This window comes from Protopterus annectens, chromosome 1.part0 (genome assembly GCF_019279795.1).
Source record: "Protopterus annectens isolate FY-2018-M chromosome 1.part0, PAN1.0, whole genome shotgun sequence".
NCBI classification, from domain to species: Eukaryota; Metazoa; Chordata; order Ceratodontiformes; family Protopteridae; genus Protopterus; species Protopterus annectens.
In genome coordinates, this window is record NC_056725.1 from 171,815,531 (window position 1) to 171,838,109 (window position 22,579).

Here is a 22,579-nt window from a genome sequence, read left to right on the forward strand (position 1 = left end):
TAAACTATTCAATTTCAGAAGGCAAGTGATATTGCACATATCATTCAAGCCAGGGTGGTGGTGAGCATTCAATAACAATTGCCAATATAATTCTAGCTCTTCTAGTCTCACTGAGACTGGACCACCTCTGTTGTCTATGCTTATTTGGTCTATTACTATAAATTTAAATGCATGCCCTCCTGACAATGAAGAATGTTTAGCAAGGGTATTGTTTATCTTGTGTCTATCTATAGCATACAAGTGTTCGTAGATGTGTTCCCAGAGACGACGCCCCATTTTGCCTATGTAGAACGCCAAACAATTTTGGCACTTGGCTAGATAGACCACAAACTTTGAGTTACAATTAAATTTGTTTCTCAAAGAATAAATTCTATCTCTCACTTTAAAAAATACTGGTCCTGCCATTGTACTCACCCTCCCTGATTATTACCTACCTTTATAGTACAGTCAAACTAACTTACTAAAACTTACCATTAACTACTTCATCCTATGCTTCCTGTGCAACCTCCAAGCTTCTTCTATACTCTGCTCCCTGAAATTCTTATGTAACCTTTTAAGTTTCTGCTACTCTGCATACAAAACCTTATATTTACTCAACTCTCTTTTTAAACCAAAACATACAACTTATTCTACTTTAACATTCTTCTTTTTGTTTATAGGACTGTTTTATCTGTCAACAATATACATGTATGTAAGTTATGTATTTTAACTACCAAAATTCTCTATTGCTATTTTTATTGAAATGTATCTGTATTGCTAATTTTATTGCATTGTATATCTTTGGAGCTTTTCTCCTCGGGCCTCCCCCAAAAAAGGGCAATAGCAAAGCCGGACACTCTTGGACAACAAATGTAAAATAAATAAATAAATAAATAAATAGTCCCACTATAATTTCAGAGTTTATTTTTTTCCCCTGATACAGTCTCTTAAATTCAGCAGCACTATGTTAACTGAAGAGACTTTATGGAAGCCATGTTGTGAATTTGTAAGGATATGTTTTGCTAAGATGATCTATTACAGGTTCTACAATTTTAGATAGTTTAAAACAGATATGGGAGGGTAGTTGTTAGGTTCTGTAAAGATGCCTTCATTATGAAGTGGTATTATGTGTGTTTCTGTACAAATGGTAGACACACTCCCTTCTTTTATGCTGTTGCTTATCAATCTTGTTAGGGGAATGGCAAGGGAGTACATTTTAATACAACTGGGAAAGGGCTACTGGGTGCAGTATAGCTAAGGACTTTTACTTTCTGAAGATGTTTACAAGTTGTGAATATAATGACTTTATTAAGTTTAAATTTCTGTGGTATTTCTGATTGACTGTTTTGGGAGGAAGAAGGTGGAATGGGGTGGGTAAAGTGGGTATTAACTCAGCAGTGTCCACGTCGGTATATGTTAAGAAGGATGATAAAATAGTATTATTGTCAGTCTCATACAGTTTATTTAGTAAAAGGCAGAAGTGGTAGGGAGAAATTTGATTGATTAATCAACAACTTTTTTTATTTGATATTTTACATGTATTTCTAAGGAACTTGTATTATTCTAGTTTGGTCAGTGTATTACTGTTACCTTAAGTTACCCAACTCTTCTTCCATCATGAATATTTCATTCCTTTAGTCATTCAGGGCTGTCATGATTTGATGACTTTTTTTTCAACTCTATACTGCCTAGGATATTTTTGTCAATATTTAATAGAATTTAGCTGCTTCATCTAAGGTAGATGGCCTGAAAGTCTCCAAATCTGTTTGCTGAATTAGGTTGTCATGCTTTGTTAATCTTGCTATTCTTTATTAATTTTACTGAAACTTGAAACTATGAGTTATATGTCACACCGGTTACATTTATTTTTACTCCAGATTAAAACGGTGTGGTGGTGATCCTTAATAACATCTGTAAGGAGACCAGATGAAATAACACATTCAACTTTAGTATCCAGTCCAATGTGTTATTTTTATTGACTCTGTCTAGTCAGATTGGCAGGGTAATTATTTGTGTTAAACCATTGAGAAGAATGGAGGTGTTTGGATGAGTAGAGGTAGCCTAATTCACATTTATGTTTTTTGCCCATGTAATTTTCAAATAATTCCAAACTAGTATTGGAGAGTAACCAATTTAGTATATCCTCCAGTACACTTTTTTTTGTGAGTGCCAGGCCTCATCTCTTACTTTTAATTGCTCTTTCAACTCAGTAGTGAACCAGTCTTTCCTTTTGTGTTTATATAATCTATTAGTTACTGGGAATCCACTGCCTTGAAGTTTTTGAAACTGTCATAAACCTATCATTTGGCCTGGTGGTGGTTATGATGGTAAAACTCAGAGACTGGTATGGTCACCATATTCAGCTGATTTGAACATTTTGTTTTGTTTGTATTTGTCACTCTCTGGTGATTGGAAAGCAAAAGACTTTTGAGCATACCCAGACAGTGACTTCCAGTCTGAAGAGTACAGAGCAGCAAGAGTATTACTGTGCTAAATCACAGAAGCTTGAACAACCAAAAGATGGAGATTTAGGCCCACATCACTGCTGGATACATCCATATTTGCTTAATTTCTTAGACTGGATTTCAGAGCAAATCAGCATTCCATCCTTATCACAGTATTGCATCTCCTCCCTCACACACTCAGGACCACTGAAAACTGCAGGGGGAGTATCCATATTTATTAGGCACTCTCTTATTTTATGGCAGACATTGCATGATACCAACCTATAACATTTAGGGGTCCTAGTGTGTTTCAACAAAACTTTCTGTTACAACATTGCTACTATGACGTTGGGAGGGTAGCCTAATGGTTAAGATGTTTGCCTTACAATCACAAGGTGCAGGGTTTGAGTCTCACAAGAGATAATTGGCTAGGCTTAAAATGGCTCTCAAGGGCACTTAGCTTAGTACTACTCTATGAACCTATGAACCTATGAAACTATAGGTCCCTTTCTATGTCCCTCACAGAAAAGGATTACCTAAATCCATTTGTATAGGATAATTTAATTACCCCTCTAACAACTGCTAGACTTACACAGCCTCCAAGAACTACACTTCATCCAGAAAAAAGGAGGTCATTGTCCCACTGTACTCATCACTCATTAGACCCATTATAGAGTACAATGCCCCGTTTGGTATGTACCTCAAAAGACATCTGCAACAGATTTTTTAGGGAGGGAAATACAGTGGCCTAGTAACTTAAATGGCTTGTGAAATCCTATAGGGAATATTATGACTGCTTCTTTATTTCTGATTTGGAGACACTATTTGTCACAAATTGTACAGTTTAAGTAGCCCTTTGTAAGTAAATCTGTATATCTAACCTCTGTGTGCATTTCTTGTCTTGCTGGAAACATTTAAGTTTGTGCTTACAGTCTTCATTTCTATGTGGTTCTTCACCCATGTTTCTATAATTGCCAAGACATCCGTAAAACAGTAGCTTGTGAATGCTAGCAGTTGTTCGTTGTTTTTTCCCAAACACTCCACATGTGTAGGTTTATGTGTTAATACTGTTTTAATAGCCAGTTTCACTACTGTAGCTGCCTTTATTTATCCAAAGTCTGGTACTATCATTTTAGGTTATTGAAGGATATTTTTTCTCAGCCATGCCTTCATACTCTGCTATCCCAACATCAGAACATCATGCATTACATTAATTACTGAAGACAACATTTAAAATACATTGCATGAAAGGACAGAAAGTTATGCTGTACTCCAATAAGCACCCTAAGACTTGACTTTGTTGCCACATCACAAAAGAGGTAATATTCCCATCTGGAAATATCTGTACTAATCCTAGTTCTACTATTGTATCCAATCAGAACATGGTCTGGTAAACAGCAAAAGGTCTGAAAATTGTCCACATAAATCTATACAGCATTTGTAACAAAGTCATTCTTCAGAGCTGTTACTTTGATCAATACTTGACATCTTAGTTGCCACTGAAACCTAGAACTAGTCCAGCCTAAAACAAAGGCACTATCTCCTTCTCTGAAGGACTGACCATCAAAGGGAGTTCTATAACAATAAATTCCTCATCTGTGAAGTCTTAAATGGAGAAGATGAACAGGAGAAGAATGTTGGTTCAGCCAAGCAATGTGGTGCAAAGTGATGAAACCCTGACTGCGACCCAGATGACTAAAGTCTGAGAAGAGGCTTGAGCAATGAAAGAGGCAGGAAGGGATAAGAGTGAGTGGTTTATGTCAGCTCATCCATGGGGGGGGGGTGAGATGTGGTTACAGAATAGCTAAGATGAACTTATTCAAGTGGAGGCTTGCATGAAACCAACAGTCATAGACATGGAGGACATTGGCTAGGCACTCCCAAGCCAATGATGGTACCCCTTGTCTGCATCCACTAATAGAGGTTGAATAGCAGGCTCCCTTGGCAATAAAGGTATTCACGTCAGCCACCAAGGGACAGGCTTACAGCCACAGTAGAAGCACCCCAGCCTTGACCCCAACATAATGCCATTAGGGGAGAGTAGCACACAGTAGTTTCCTGGCCTGTAGATAATTAAGGACCATCCTGAAACATAAATGGACCCAGATCAGGGGATATACTATATGCAATAGAACTGAAGACTGGTTGATGGTAAGAAGGCACAAAATCCTCAGTGGCTGCCTAGTTGATGGGCTTCCTCTGTTCATCTCTTTCTTGGGGCAGGTAAGGCCCCTGCAATTGAAAATGAATGGGTTCAGGACCTATAGGGGGGTTGAGGGCTGATGGTTGGCAGATGCAGAGAAGAAAAAGACAGAAAAGAAGGTATGTGTTCCACATGTAAAGGGATCTATAACAATGAAGCAAAGAACACCAGGCCAAAAACAGCACCACTCACCTAACATCTCCAAAAATCAATTTGACAGAAAGAAAATGATAGTTGATTGGAAATTCTACCACCAACTGTAAACTACACCTGAAAACATAAGGGAAAAAAGTATTTTCTATAGAGGCAAAGTCCCAGCAGCCACCAAGCAGACAGCTGCCTCACATGTCAGTGTATCTTTCACAAAAGACATTTCCTCCAATGCAATGACCAGTCTAACTGTAATCTCACATTTCTGTCTCACTTTCTCCCTCTGTTTCATTGACATGCGTGTCAGTTTTTCATCCCTGTTTCATGTACAAGAAATAGCATATTTTACAATCCAATCCTCTTTTTCACAGATTTTCAGAAAACTAAAACTGGATTTTTGTGTTTGTTAAACACCAATTACCTTCTGACTGTTTATACTCTTCTATAAGAAGACCTGTAACTTGTCCCTAATCATCTTTCTTTTAACAACCTAAACACAATTGCTTTAAGTTCAGATATGTTACAATGGGACTTTTATACAAGTAATGCCTGGTACTTAGTTACATACTATACTTTATGAGCTACTTATTGCTAATGGCAACAATTTTCCATACCGTCTCAGTCAATGCTGGAAATCCTGCCTATCTAATCTACAGTTAGACTAACTGTACTGCAGCTATGTGGTTCTTCACCCATGTTTCTATAATTGCCAAGACATCCGTAAAACAGTAGCTTGTGAATGCTAGCAGTTGTTCGTTGTTTTTTCCCAAACACTCCACATGTGTAGGTTTATGTGTTAATACTGTTTTAATAGCCAGTTTCACTACTGTAGCTGCCTTTATTTATCCAAAGTCTGGTACTATCATTTTAGGTTATTGAAGGATATTTTTTCTCAGCCATGCCTTCATACTCTGCTATCCCAACATCAGAACATCATGCATTACATTAATTACTGAAGACAACATTTAAAATACATTGCATGAAAGGACAGAAAGTTATGCTGTACTCCAATAAGCACCCTAAGACTTGACTTTGTTGCCACATCACAAAAGAGGTAATATTCCCATCTGGAAATATCTGTCCTAATCCTAGTTCTACTATTGTATCCAATCAGAACATGGTCTGGTAAACAGCAAAAGGTCTGAAAATTGTCCACATAAATCTATACAGCATTTGTAACAAAGTCATTCTTCAGAGCTGTTACTTTGATCAATACTTGACATCTTAGTTGCCACTGAAACCTAGAACTAGTCCAGCCTAAAACAAAGGCACTATCTCCTTCTCTGAAGGACTGACCATCAAAGGGAGTTCTATAACAATAAATTCCTCATCTGTGAAGTCTTAAATGGAGAAGATGAACAGGAGAAGAATGTTGGTTCAGCCAAGCAATGTGGCGCAAAGTGATGAAACCCTGACTGCGACCCAGATGACTAAAGTCTGAGAAGAGGCTTGAGCAATGAAAGAGGCAGGAAGGGATAAGAGTGAGTGGTTTATGTCAGCTCATCCATGGGGGGGTGAGATGTGGTTACAGAATAGCTAAGATGAACTTATTCAAGTGGAGGCTTGCATGAAACCAACAGTCATAGACATGGAGGACATTGGCTAGGCACTCCCAAGCCAATGATGGTACCCCTTGTCTGCATCCACTAATAGAGGTTGAATAGCAGGCTCCCTTGGCAATACAGGTATTCACGTCAGCCACCAAGGGACAGGCTTACAGCCACAGTAGAAGCACCCCAGCCTTGACCCCAACATAATGCCATTAGGGGAGAGTAGCACACAGTAGTTTCCTGGCCTGTAGATAATTAAGGACCATCCTGAAACATAAATGGACCCAGATCAGGGGATATACTATATGCAATAGAACTGAAGACTGGTTGATGGTAAGAAGGCACAAAATCCTCAGTGGCTGCCTAGTTGATGGGCTTCCTCTGTTCATCTCTTTCTTGGGGCAGGTAAGGCCCTGCAATTGAAAATGAATGGGTTCAGGACCTATAGGGGTTGAGGGCTGATGGTTGGCAGATGCAGAGAAGAAAAGACAGAAAAGAAGGTATGTGTTCCACGTGTAAAGGGATCTATAACAATGAAGCAAAGAACACCAGGCCAAAAACAGCACCACTCACCTAACATCTCCAAAAATCAATTTGACAGAAAGAAAATGATAGTTGATTGGAAATTCTACCACCAACTGTAAACTACACCTGAAAACATAAGGGAAAAAAGTATTTTCTATAGAGGCAAAGTCCCAGCAGCCACCAAGCAGACAGCTGCCTCACATGTCAGTGTATCTTTCACAAAAGACATTTCCTCCAATGCAATGACCAGTCTAACTGTAATCTCACATTTCTGTCTCACTTTCTCCCTCTGTTTCATTGACATACGTGTCAGTTTTTCATCCCTGTTTCATGTACAAGAAATAGCATATTTTACAATCCAATCCTCTTTTTCACAGATTTTCAGAAAACTAAAACTGGATTTTTGTGTTTGTTAAACACCAATTACCTTCTGACTGTTTATACTCTTCTATAAGAAGACCTGTAACTTGTCCCTAATCATCTTTCTTTTAACAACCTAAACACAATTGCTTTAAGTTCAGATATGTTACAATGGGACTTTTATACAAGTAATGCCTGGTACTTAGTTACATACTATACTTTATGAGCTACTTATTGCTAATGGCAACAATTTTCCATACCGTCTCAGTCAATGCTGGAAATCCTGCCTATCTAATCTACAGTTAGACTAACTGTACTGCAGCTATCTTTATTCAAATGTCCCAGTAACCAAACTTCAATATTCACAGTTTTTGATAACTTAATATTTGAATAATGAAAATCTGACTCCACTGTGACAATAACACTGCTAAACAAGATGCTTTTGTTCATTCTTGTAAAATGATGTAAGCAAGCAAAAAATGACTATTCATTTGGTGATATGAGTTTTTTAACAGGCAGGACTGAAAAGATGACTATCAATAGTCCACTTTTTGATATAGAGGGCTAAAGACCTGGCAATAACCCAGCCAACCCAAGTTCAACTAGCAGCTTGGCACCTGCTTAACTGGCATGGGAAGAAGAGGAATTAAGGGCTTTACTCCACTTGTCTTTCTTCAGGAAAGAGTATGTATGTATGTGCTTAAGGCACACTGTTTGCAGTAGAATCCCCGGTGAGGACCAGGGATCAGACAGATGTACTTGTTTATGGGGTGAGGTCATTTGGTGATGTCACACGTAGAGGCATGGATTTGCATTACAAAGCCCATTGCATAGTAACCCCTTAGATGCTGTTGAGCATGTGCAGAGGAAAGGCCTGCTCCTCTGCAAAGACAATGGTTCCACACCTGGTTTGCCTGATCCTCACCCTCAGGGCCCTGGGAAAAATGCCCAAATGTTATTGCCTAGCTGTTACCTTCACCCACTGTACAAGGCTCTCTACCCATAAAAAATCCACAGCATTTTCAGATTATGCTAAAGCCAATTTATTACTACTTACAGATATCCTAGGCAAGTACAACTGGCATTATTTTACTAAACAAACCCCTTGCCTTGGCATATTCCTCAGAATTCTACCCTCTTATGAAAAGATGTACAGAAAAGGACATTTTCCTATCAACCCTCAGAACAGTAATAACACTCACAAATAGACCAGTATGGTGGATTACCTATATAAATCAGCTTTGCAGAAAAAAAGCTCATGACTTTCTGTTAGAACTTTTCTCTCCTACAGTATAAAAGCAATGTAAATGTATTAAGTAAGACCATTGGGTGTACATTTAAAGAGTGTAAACCAAGTTATGAACGAATAACTGCTTCTTCAGCTACATTATGGAAGTAACACCCAGTTCTGCACCAATTTTACCTTCAATGATGTATCCAACTCTGACCAAGAAATGTCACCTAATATATTTGCTGATGAATTTTTCTCCAGTTTCTTGCCTCCCATAAATCCTTATCTCTCTCACAATTTCTCCCTCATTGTACCATCTGTTATCATCCTTGATCAAGTGGTTTATGCTCTTTCCAAAACTAAAATTCTAACTATGTGGGTCGAAACAATATTAAGGTTGTCTGCTTGCAAATATTAAATATCTCATAACCCAAAATGTATTTAATCTTAGTCTCTCCATGGGGTCTGTACCTGAAATGTGGAATACAGCTACAGTCGACCCCTCTCCTTCCACAAGGTTGTTCACATGACAAATCCAAGTAACTCTACACCTGTCAGTCCCACTAACTAATATCTGTAAAACTAAGCAACACATTTTTGCTGAACTAATTAGCAACAACATCAGTGATCAGCAGACTTTAACCCAAATCAATATGGATGGGTTAGGGAGCAGGTCATGTCTACTCAGCCTGTTTTCTATTTTTATCAAGGTCACATACGTTTTAGATGAGGACTAGACTGTCTATACTGCTTCAAAACATTGATAAGCTTTTGAGACCATTCCCATGTGGGCATCATAAGCAAACTCTCAACATTAACCTTCATGGGTGAATACTAGGCTAATTGTCTTGAAGGGCCATTTTAAGCCTAACTAATATCCTGAAGTCAGAATCAAACCCTGTACTTTGTGTCTATGAGGTGAATACTTTAACCGTTGTGCCAAACCCACTTTTATATTACTTGCTGGATAGGTAACTAGCTTACAGACCACACTTACACAGTACAAGTATGGGAGTATGTCCTTTAGCTGTAGAAACTTCAGGAATGGTAGCCCACAGGGTTCATTCTTGGATCGCCTCCTGTTTGCATTACTTCTCAGAGGTAAAATCAGGCATCCAAGATCTATGGATATCCAAAGCAGCAGATGATTTCAATTTGGGTGCATTATGCAAACTCACCCATGCTACTCAGATTCTTCAGCCTTGATTAGCACTACACATTGTGCACTAATTATGGACCAAATACTAAATACTAAATGTAAAATAGCTACTATAAGTCAGATCCCAGTCCTTCCCCCATATCATATCATATCATATCATATCATATCATATCATATCATATCATATCACATCACCTGTGTTCCTTTGGAAACAGATCTTATTATAAGAAACCTGAGTGCATACACTGAAAATAAGCTTTCTACTACTACTACTATGACTTAGATATGGCCAGAAAGTTATTCTGCCTCACACAGCTTATCTACCGTAGTATCTCTTCTACATCCAAAGTCCTTGTCCCTTTTTACTCCTCCCTCATCAGACCCAGTACTGAATACAGTGCCTGCTTTGGAAGGTATGTCTTTCAAACTGTACAAAATGTTTAAAGGCCACAAAGATTCCTAACTAGAAACATTTCTGGTTAAAGCCAATTACACTAACCTAACATAATAAACCCTCTATACCTCCACTTAGTCTCTTACAGGATCTTAAGAAGTGATCTTTGCCAAGTGTTTCATGCTATTAAAGACACCAACAACATCTACTGGTGTGACAGGTTTCTTACACAGTAAAGCCGCCACCATTGGAATGGACTTTATCTGCAAAGCAAGCAGGATACCTCTCTGAAAACTTTTAAAGGAAACCTTGGTGACTGCTTAGTGACAGTAAATTCATACGTGGTATTAATACCAATAATCTCCTATCCAGAGGGAATAAGTCTAGCCTTATCATTACAAGGGTGATGTGGCTAAGCTTCTCAGTGTCTTTCCAGCCATAAACTAAATATAAACCTATAAACCTGTCAACCTATACTGGTTCAACAATAGAGATCTTCTTATATATATATATATATATATATATATATATATATATATATACATGACAGGTAGAGTGCAATGCTCTTCTTGACAGGCTTTACTGCTTGTGCTGATTGCTATACTCAAGATAACACTAGTCTGTCTTCCAGGTGGGGCCTAAGCAGCTGGGTCAGACTGACAACCTCTCTCAGGGGTGCAACAGCTGTAGATCAGAGTGTAACGTGTGTGCTCTATATCTTTAAGAAGCATGCAAGGCTGCGTGTGCATATATAAATTACAGACACATGCAATCCCTAGTGCCATTTTGCTGAAGCACCCAGAGAGTGAGCATGAATGATCACAGTTATTAGTTTTTATATATACATTACTTAAGTTATAGTCAGTAAGCCCCTATAGTGATGCGTTTGTATAAAATAATGCTGCTTGAGCAGAACCCATGAAGACTCATTTATTAGTGTCCTAACATGAAAAGACATGCCCTGGGATTTATGAAGTTTGCGCCAGGCGCAGACGTAGCGTAAGCGGTATAATGCCAAATATGGCCGCCGAGCGATTCAGGTATGATCCAATTCAACATGCACTACCAGCGTACGCCAGATCTGCGCAGCCCTCGGCTCAGGTATGCTAATCACCCCATGCGCAGTACTGCAGCATGCAAATGAAGGTACATAGTGATTCATGAAGTGGTGCAGGCATAGTGTAAGCCTACAGAAATGTAAACCAAAAAAAATGGTTTACATTATGCCAAACAGAACATCAGAGCTATGAAAGTGGACCAGACTCATGTATTACAAAGTTAACATATGCCAATGGCTAAATATACAGCCAATGGCATAAGAAAAGATGCACAACACCTAAAAAACAACATTTAATGTCATGTCCACAGTAACGCAATGTACAACTGCAGGGCATGTGTGCGCAAACGGGAACACAAGGAAAATATATACAAATGTCATAAAATCGCAATGTAATACAAATCATGATTTCATCATAATAGTCAATGGTATGCATGGTACACCACAACCAAGCTGCAAGGATTGCTAAGGGTCTGTGACAGTGTTCGGTGCTGTAACTATGAATTAGTAGTCAATGCTATGCAAATGAGGCAAGTAATAGTGAATCGCAAATGTCCCGCCAGACTAAGGATGTACCATACGGTGCAACACTACAACACCGAGGAGTGGTTTGGAGGTATACATGACATCAGCAGTGGGGTGTGCCACCGTAGCTGTAAACACATTGGAGCAATGCAAATCCAGGCTGCCCATTGCTAAGCAAAACCGTAGGATAGGGGTGGGGATGTAGGTATAGCATTGTTTAGCTGAGAGCACACATGGTGGCCGAAAGCGCATGTGTACGTGGATGAAAACCTGCCCGAAACCCGGTAAGCTGACGCACGCGCTGCGCACCACAGCTCAAACAGGATGGTTAGGGGAAGAAAATAAGGAAATGCCACAGTAGGGTAATTGGAATACAGCTGAGCAATTAACACCTATTAACTCACAGCGGGCAATCGACGGCAGTTAACAAGTCTGCTCGCAGCAACCTGCAGTACAGGATAGGGGAGGTGTCGGATTGCAAAGAAAAGAGAACTGTCACCCCAGAGCAAAGCAAACCTGCAGTAGATCGGCCATAGAACACATTTCGCAAGATAAGCCAGGTTTTGGAAAGTACAAAAGAAAGCAGGCTGCTGGATGCATGCCAGAAAATGGGAAGGGAAACGTTAAGAAATGTTAAGGGAAGGGCAAGAGGTAATCCACAGCAGCTAAATGTAATTCATCACCAAAGGCATTACAATAGCAGTACCTGTGGTAAAACACATAAGATATCCTGCAGCTCTGATTGTACATACACACACTATGACATCATCAGTGTTCAAAGCACAATAGTATAAAGTGTGAAGACACCTCACACAGACCTGTGTATTCCCAAACACTGCACCTTCGGTGTAAACAGATGGGGAACTTTTACAATGTACATGTTGGGAGCTGCCATAGCTGTGATTCATCACCATGTGTTGGAGACTGAAGGTGTTGTGGAGGATGATGCTGACAACCACCGCAGGCCCCGGAGGAGGAGAAGAGTGTTCAGACCAAGGGTAACCTACCAGGGGCTACATGATCTGGAGATAGTAGAGCATTACAGGGTGGACAGGGACATCTTACAGCAAATAGTTGAGCTGTGCCAGCCACGCCTGAGATCCAGAAACAACAGAGGGGAACCCATCCCAGTGGACATGAAGGTATGTGTAAGCTTGAGAATACTAGCCACAGGTACCTTTCAAAGGCCAACTGGAGATATAATGGGGATCTCACAGGCATCAGCATCCAGGGTACTCCACCAGTTCCTGGATGCCATGTTACCACATGCCAATGAGCATATATACTTCCCCGGAACTCAGGAGGAGTCGGCCAGCAATATGCATCTCTTCCAGCATGTGGCACACTACCCGGAGGTACCGGGTGCGATAGACTGCACGCACATACATATCAAGTCACCACCCAGTGAGCATGGTAGGCGCTACATAAACCGCAAGGGATACCACTCCATCAACTGCCAGGTCATGTGCAATGCCCAGGGCATTATCATGGATTTGTGTGCTGGCAGCCCTGGAAGCTACCGTGACTCCCACATCTGGCATGCCTCACAGCTGTATCAGGTATTTGTCAGGGGGGACATCCCATATGGCCACCTTGTGGGGGATGCTGGCTATGCACTGGAGCCGTGTATGATGACTCCCATCAGAAATGCACACACACCCATGCAAGAACACCATAATGAGGCACACGCACAAACCAGAATCATCACAGAGCATGTGTTTGGGCTTGGACATATCTGGTGGAGCCTTGCAGTACTCTCCAGGCATGTGTGCCCACATCTTCATAGTATGTGCCATGCTACATAATATGATCCTGCGGAAACAGCTGCAGCAGGGACATAATGGTGAAGGCCCTCACAGCCCACCACAATTGCCAAGGCCATCACAGGCACAGAGGGATTCAGACCACGAACACCCTGTGCCAGCCCCAGTAAGCAGACGGAGGCGTGCCCAATATGCCCACGCCTTGGCAAAGAGGGAACGTATAGCACATACACTGACAGTGTAGGCCCCTATGGACTGACACACCTCTCCACCTGTACACACAGTAAACTGGATGGTACACACACACGACCACCTGTAAATTGTAATGTATAGGTGGCCTACTGTGTGAATCCTACATAGGCAGCCCTCAACCATTGCACACACAACAGCTATTGGAACAAGGAAAGTCAACACCTGAACAGTACACGCACCTAACAGCATATGTTGATACTGTATGTATAGGTTCCTAGGTACATTGGTAGGTACATGCCTGATTGTCAGAGGCCATTCATCAGCTGAGGCAAACAGTGTCTGCTGTCACCACCACATCAATAACCAACTGTCCCTTAGTGGAGCCAATTGTGGGATCCATGTGTGTAACCACTGTTCCCCACACACTCTGCATGGATTCCCTGGTGTGCTAATGAGGGGCTCCATATAATGTAATCAGGGATGTAGTGCCAAAGCATGGGGAGTACCCATGACAGGTATCTGTCACACCAGCATGCTCCACTTATGGTTGTGTGAAGGTGTAGCACATTATAGTGTGTGGCTCACAGTGACATAGATTCCCAATGCTCAAGCACATCCATTAAACATCACTTGGACATACCATTAATAGGTGTCATCCATATGTAAACTAACTGAGTTACACATTTGATTGCAGTATGGATTAACAGCCATAGTACAGTCCACATACAAAACACCATAACACATGTACAAATCCCAGATGCCCAAGTTGTAAAGGCACTTACTGTCATGCATGTTCCTGGTTCCACGTCCTGCAAGGGCCGTTACGTAATCCCAAAGGCATGAATAATGGATGTTGGATGCAGGTCATCAGATCAGGTTTACCACATGTTAGTGGGTTTATGTGTTGGCAAGTGCTGGTAAGCGTCATTTAAACATGACTATACGGATATGCGCAAAACAGGGCTAAGCTTTGCTGAATATCACGCAGATCACGGTCAACGATGTCCAGAACAGGTGAAACTAACATTATTCACCCCCTGTACTAATAGTTCCCGCTCTGAAAGGTAAAACTACCACTGCCAGGAGTAGAACACACAATTATGTACACAATCACCTATCACTAAGCTACCCGAGATGTACCAACGGCAGGTGTGTATTGTGACAGGTTAAAACACAAATGTGCAGAGTTCAGGAAACAGTATACACTGCCATGTACACAACGAAAGGTGTGTTCACTCTCCCTCTCACTCTCTCTATCTCTGTGTATATATATATATATATATATATATATATATATATATATATATATATATATATATATATATAAAATAGAGATAGAAAGGGTGATAGAGAGATACATGTTGATATATACGGATTCACCTATATCTGCAAATATATAGATAGGTTAACGACATGTACACAACCATGGAGGTACAAATAAATAGGATACTGCCAACTACCAAATGTTTTACATACCGACACGCGTAATCACGAGGCTTAAAGACCGAAAGACCACAGTACCGGAACACTAGAACCACAAGTAATATTATCACGATGTTAAGGGATATTTAGTTATCGCTGCCGGTGCTGCGGTCCAGGGAGGTACTGTGTTCAAGTGTGTTTGTGATTGCTGTAGTCTGTGTAAGTGTGTGTTGAGGGTGCCATGTACGTTTCCATGGGACTGCAATGTGTGTGTGTGCTTGCATCGTGTGTCTGTTAGTGCTAACTCGGAGGTAGATCATTACGGTAGGTGTGGTCATAGTTGGCCATAGGCATACGGTTACCACCTGTCCCACTTTGAGAGGGACAGCCCCTCCTTGGGCAGTTGTGTCCTGACAACAAATATTAAAAAGGGCAAATGTCCGAGATTGTAGGACATAATTATGTCCCATATATTATGTAATAGTTGCATTAAATAGTTATTCCTGTATCTAAAATACATAAATGTTACAAGAAACATGATAAGTAGCTAAAGTGCTACAAGAATAAGGATGTATTTAGGATAAAAGTACGTTCTATCCTGTGTACTGACCGTGGGTATGTGTTGGCCTCTAAACACCAATGTGTGTCCTGCAAATGTCCCACTATGGCCATTTGAAAAGGTGGCAACCCAAGCCAAAGAGGTTCAGTCACCAACACAACTGCAATGAGTGCAAATATCTGTGACAGAAATACATGAGACAGCTGTCATTTACTAACATTCCCTTACATATTGATGTATTTCTGGAGGGATTGAAGAATCAAACTCACCTGCATGCTATATAGGAACCAATTAACAATGGCTCAATGAATAAGCCTGCAACAACCATAGTTTTAGTCTACTAAATGATAGGTCTTCAATTAGGGAAGGAGCCAACACACACATATGGAATATGTATAAATGCAGTCCCCACAAACCTGTATATGCTATGTACACCCACCTACATCTCCCCCACACCTGAAACAATTGCAATACAGACTGTAATAACATCACAAACATCCGTGCACTCAATGATATCTGCAGAAGCGTTAACATACCTTGTGAGAGACACACTTGTAATGGCGCCATGTGAAATCGTAGCTGTTGTATAATGGAACAGACGGCGATGTTACAGGTTTTGTTTGCAATAGTCCCGTATCAGACGGTTGAGATGACAGGTACACTCACATGTAGAACCACATACTCTAGCCGTCACACACAATCCATGGGGGACATGAATTCAAAATATCCATGTCTCTCCAAATAGCAGTTGCAATTCCTCACAACAAAACACATACAGGCCGTCTCTCTCGAAGGTAGGGCAAAAGGCCAACGCCCAAGTGGAGTATTCAATTATACCCCACTGTTGCCACGTAATTGGCAAAAGAAGTAGCTGCACAGCTCATGTGCATGTAATAATTTACTTAGGAACACCAATTGGTGGCAGGATACCACATGTTACAGGTATCTACGTATAAAAGGATGGCTTGCCATCCATTCAAACTGTATGCTCATACCATAGAACCATTTAAACAGGAAAGGTGTTAGACAGATATCTACGAAGACTCGGAACGCTAACAAGGTATGTAGAACACTCAGTATGTTAGTGCATGTAGTGCCTGTTCTGTATTAATTAAAGTGTACACAATGCATAAAGTGGGAAAAGGTATTATGTAGTGATGTCTTGTTGAGCATAGTAACGTTTGTAGAAATTGTGTGTCCTGCTGTGGGCCACAAGGTAAACATCTCATACACCACAAGGGATGCTACATAAGGGCTTTAAACACAACAATTCCACACCACCCGCCGTCAGTGGTAGGGTTTGTCCAACAAGTATGTGCCATAACAGAGGATAGTATATGTTGATATACTGTCACAGTAGGCATGTGTATGGGCATATAACGAGAATAACATGCCTAAGGTGGTCCTGCTGTGCAATTATGCTTTGCATTATGGGATAATGTTTAAAATATGTGTAATGTACAGTACTGTAGGTAGATATGTCAGATATTTTACACAGCATAACTGTTATATCATGCAAACAAAAGGTATGTCTATTGGCATGTACAATACACAATAACAGGATACATATGGCTTGTAGTCACGGGACAGTGTAACAGCAAGATAGCTAATTGAAATGGAAGAGCTACTCAATTATACATGTATAAAGGACATGTAATAGCTTCACCAGTTCATAGTTAGGTACTATGCTGTCTGGCCAAGTCCATTTGTAAGCCCAACTACAGTGTTTTCACTGGCAGCACCTCCCTAGGGTAGTGTCCTGTGCCTGTGAACAGCAGAGCCATTTGTTACCTGCACCTGTGTACAGCACAGCCACTGCAGTGATCCCTGGCGTACATGTCTGTCTCCCATCCACCCATCGAGGTATCTCATGAAGAGTACTAGTGAGGGTACCTGCTTGATGTACATAGGAATCATGTTCCAAAGCATGGTGAGTGTCCGGTTCAGGAATGTATCCCTGAAGCACGTCCCACTCATCGTTGCGTTTGGGTACATATCCCTGAGCATGTTGCTCTCAGTGGCTTTTGCTTATGTTGCTTATGTGGAGTATATCCATCAATATTGTTGTGGACATGGGCCTTGCATGTTCAGCAGAGGTCACCCCTGAGTATGCAGTATGCAAATGTGTACAGTTGTGGTGTCTGTAGTTGTGCTGCATACGTCATCCTTCGGAGGTCAATAATCCTCATGGTGTGTTAATGTTGTGGTATTTAAAGCCATTGCTGTTCTGTAAGGTACACCGCAAAAGGGGCGTTGTACCCTTGAATGTGTTTCATATGTCAGGAGTATAGAGGTACAATGGGTGCCTTTGTACCAGCTACAAACCCATTACAGATTAGGGTGGCCACGTAGAAGGATATCCACGCCACACTGACAATATGGTTATCAAAGGAGTGGGTGCTATATACGTGTGTACTAAGATCCCGTATAATGTCACGTGTATGTAGGGGACTACCACCTATGCGATAGTCAGTGGGTGATTGGTGTAATCCAAAGGGGATGTCTATGCACCTTGTGTCATGCAGTTTGAGGCCATGTTATCGACACCAGGTATCTGTCACAGTGACACCCTTATGGAGGGTGTCTGTATCAGCTGGTGGATCAATCATGGCTCCTTGTTTGCAGTTGTCTGGAAACCTATTCAGGGAAAGTCCCTCTGTGCTAGCCTGTACCTCAGGGAAGCATATATCGAACATGAGGGGCCCTATGACCGAGGACTGGGGTACGCCAAGTGTAACTGAATTACAGTAGGTACTACGGTATGCTACCCTCACTGTGTGGGTCCTGTCCGTGAGCCACTTTGCGTAGCATCTCGAGACGTAGGGGTCGATGTGCAGGTGGATGTGTATGTTGTCAATACCAGAATAGAGAACGGTGCTGAAAGCCAATGAGAGGACAAGGTAGGCTGTGTGGACCTCCTTACCGTCATCTACTACCTTGGTAACTGTATCAAAGGAGTCCACCAGGTGTAGGAGCCATGGTCTGGCCCTAACAAATCCAACCTGAGTGGTATCAAAGGTCTGGAGCCCACCAATGTCTCTGTGAATGACTTCCATGATGATGTGCCCCATAGCCTTGCAGAACAGTCCAGTCAGGCATATAGGGCAATAGTCCCTCTGGTCCATTGTGGCGCCACCTGTGTGGGAGTGTGATAACTGTTGCTGTGCGCCATTCAGGGGCCACAATGCCTGATACAAGGCTATTAGTGAATCTGGTGGTCAAGTGGAGAGCCATGTCGTTCTGAGGTTTGTGTAAATCGCAGCCTGGGATGTTGGACGGTCACATGGAGTCTGTTTTCCAGGCCTTAGACAGTGCAGGTTGGAACTGCGTAGTTGTGACCGCAGGGACTCTGCATTGTTCCTGTATAGATTTGGGCCCTGTAGGGTGTGAGAGGGGTGTAAAGTTAGCATTGAACCTATCTGCCAGGATGTTGCCAATATCAGTCGGTTCTGTAATGTTCCTGCCTAACCGTCGTATGTCAGAGCAGATGTGGGTATTGCCATCGAGTACTGACATACCTCCATAACGCTTTGTGGTAGTCCTTGGAATGTGTCACAGTAATGTTTATGTAGATAGCTTTGGAGGATGTGATAAGGGATCCCGGATTCCTACTGAGGCTAACCAGGGAGCTACCCCACCCATGGGATTGTACTCCACTTTGCAACAGTCTCCACCTTTTGTTGTACATTATGTCCATGGAACTGGACCCCCAGAGTGGCGACCATTATCTGGTGGGTACCATCATGGCTCTGTTTGGGATAGCATGATCCATGCAGTCGTGTAAGTGCTAATGAAGTGCAGTTGTGTATGTTTCAGCGTTTGTAACTACATTGTCCACCTGCACGGGTGTCATGACATTTACTACCGCTGTCATAAGACGTCTGAAGTTGGCCTTGTAGAAATATTGTACTGTGTATTCCGTGAAGGGTGTGGTGCTGGGATGTGGATAACAAGGGTGATTAGCATACGTTCGGAAACTACCAATGAGGGGATAACCCCAGGTGTGGAACACCAGTCACATGTTGGTAATGTCCATGTCTAGGATATTGTTGGCCTTGGTGGTGGTGTGTATAGGTTGATCCAGCTGATTGGAGGTTATGAATCCCAGAAAGAGTTGGCCTAATGTGTTGGCACATGAGTAAGTATCCCAGTTAAGTGTGGGGTACTGTCAGTCTCACATCAGTAGTTCCTGTCTGAACCCTACTGTCCAGTACACCAAGAAATGAGGGCCGGTAACCACGGGGTATGGTGTGGAATCCGTAGCAAGCTACAATGTGTATAGCAGTTCTGGCCACATTTAGTTGCACTTGGATTACCTCTGATGCATTGTGCTAAGTAACCAGCCTGGAGGTGTGTACATCCTTGTGAAATATGGACACACCTCTGCCGTGGGTGTTCCGGTCCTGGGTTACATGACTGAAAGGTGTGGTCTGCGTATAACCTGTCAGTGCAGGGATGCTCTCCAGAGCCTAGAAGCAGGTCCCAGTCACTGCAGAGGTATCAAAGTGGTCCATTATAAGGAGTGCCTCACCTGAGTGTGTTAGAGATGAAGATGTCAAGCATTGAGTAACATTACCCTCAGGTTTTGCTTACCTGTTCCTGTTCTGTTGGTGAATATGTTATTGGAAACTGTCCAAGACAGGCAGTATAGGAGCAGCAAGAGCCTTACATGTAATCCGTAATCCCAGGGCCGACAGGTGCAGGTCATCTGTGCCAAAGCATTGTGTTTTATCGACCATGTCATTCAAAGCAGACAGATACTGGATGCCTGTGGAATGACAGCAGAAGCATAGGCAACTGTTGAAGTGAAACATTCAGTTGTTGTACAGTGGTATCAGTCTGAATGAATGCAGAATGCTTTTCAGGGCTTGGGCGATACCTTCTGGGCTACAAGACCGGAGAGCTATTGCATGTCCCTGTACATGTAGTCCAGGAAGTTACATCTCAGGGCATTCACACTAACATGGAGAATGACAGTCAAATTGTACCTGGTGAGGAGTGGCATGAGTGCATAGGTTATGTTGCGGATCCTGTTACCCGACAGCCAGATGTAAGCGACTATCGCCTTGTGTAGCCTGCTGAGTGGGACATCAGTGTGACCGCCTACAGAATCACCTATGGCTAGTGTGTTGGGTATGTTATAACACCCTATTGGCTGTAGTTGATGGGCACACATGAGTCTGTGGGCTATAAGTAATTGGTGTTGTGTTTGGTGATGGGGCTGCCTCTGTTGCCTACACAGAGAGTATGGAGAGGTTCTGCAAATGTCGTAGTCATACTATGTGTGGCCTGTGGTGGTGGAGATCTAGTGAGACTATGTGATGAGTGGGGTGTGTTGCAAATGTTTAACATCCCCACATGAATGTCAGGTTCAGTCTGGGTTGGAGAGAGCATTACCCCCAGCATGGCTACATATGTGCATCTCCCACAGGCTGTAGTGTAGTATGTTGGGAGGTGTGCATTGACTGTGTACATGAGACAATTGCTGTATTGCCTCATGTTTGCCATATTCATCATATAGATAGGCAATAACACTGGTAAATGACACTTGGACATGCCTGTATATTCAACCATGTCTCACAAAATATGTGAGGTACGTTTGTACAACTGCTGTTGTACTGTAAGCAAGCTGGAAATGTAAGGATAAACAGTGTATTTGTAGGAAATGAGTTGGAATGGGTGCTATAGTAACTAGCAGCTCATGAAGTGCTTACATGTTCTGAACAAGTGGTGAGCATGAATATGCAATACAGATAGGGTGTTGGATAATATAAACCCACTGCCCCCCCAACAGGTACACAATCACATATTCATGAACACTACAGAAACCCTGTAACCATAATTATGATGGTACAAGGTGCACTCAGGCTGCATGTGACTTGTCCACATCCCTGGTCGTATCATACACATATGGCAAAACAGTTTGCTCCACACATACACTTCCATGTAAAACATAAGTTCATGTTAGTCTGTGAAAACACTGAATGGAGCACAGCAACAGTCATCACAACCCACAAAGTGGAGACGCCAGTCATAATGGGAGGCACTGCACTATTACCCTGCTGAGTATGGTCTGCAAGTCCATGAACCTTAATCAACGTAGATGTTAGCAGTACAGATGTAGATGACAGTACAGATGATTTCACACTGCATAGGATACCTGTGACAGATCATAGGACATCATCACCCATACTGTGTTCCAGCTACACTGAGTATACTAGATGTACCTTCGTATGTCACAGGAGTGTTCTACCAGTGGCCTGTTGACAGAAGCAACACTACAAAAGGTGTCTGAGTGACATGTGCATATCACACCAGTGGCAGCTACAGTAAAACAGTGTTAATGTTTTGTACTCCCCCCTCATCGTAGCCCATACCACACTTTCAAATGGGAGGCATCTGCGTATGTAAGGATGTGAATGGCCATGACCTAGGAGCAATAGCTGTCTCAGTGGTGTGGACAACATACAGAATGGGCTTTGTGGGTGAGGTGCGTGACATATGTGCACAATCTGACAGCTGCTTATTGCATTGTCACCACTAGGTTAATAACCCTGTACCCATTAACTACCACCTAGGCAGCAGTCAACATTATGGACACTGTGTGTAAGGGATGGTGCTGTGCAGTTTACCTCCCTGAGCTGGTGATGTCTCCAGGCCTATTAGGTAGTCATACGAGGCACCCAAGTCATGACAGGGTGCCATCCATGAGCATGGAGATCATTGGACAGCCATACACAGCACTCGGGTGACTAATATCGGATCACATATCACCTTTAAGGGGTATTGGCCATGCGTGGATGGGCGACACCAGCCTTCACAATCCACACCTCCACTATGCAGCATGCTGGCTACCCTGCATAAAGACATGTGCAACACTGTGATGTTGGACATGCTACACGTACATATCCTGATCTGAAAGACATATGTCATGGACAGCCAACTTCCTACTACAAGGATCACCACATGCTGGACAGATCCCCGTGCCATACATGTTACATACTCCTGCCATACCATGCAACCCTGTCCATCAAAGCTGCACATGTCATCTCTGTCATACATGGTG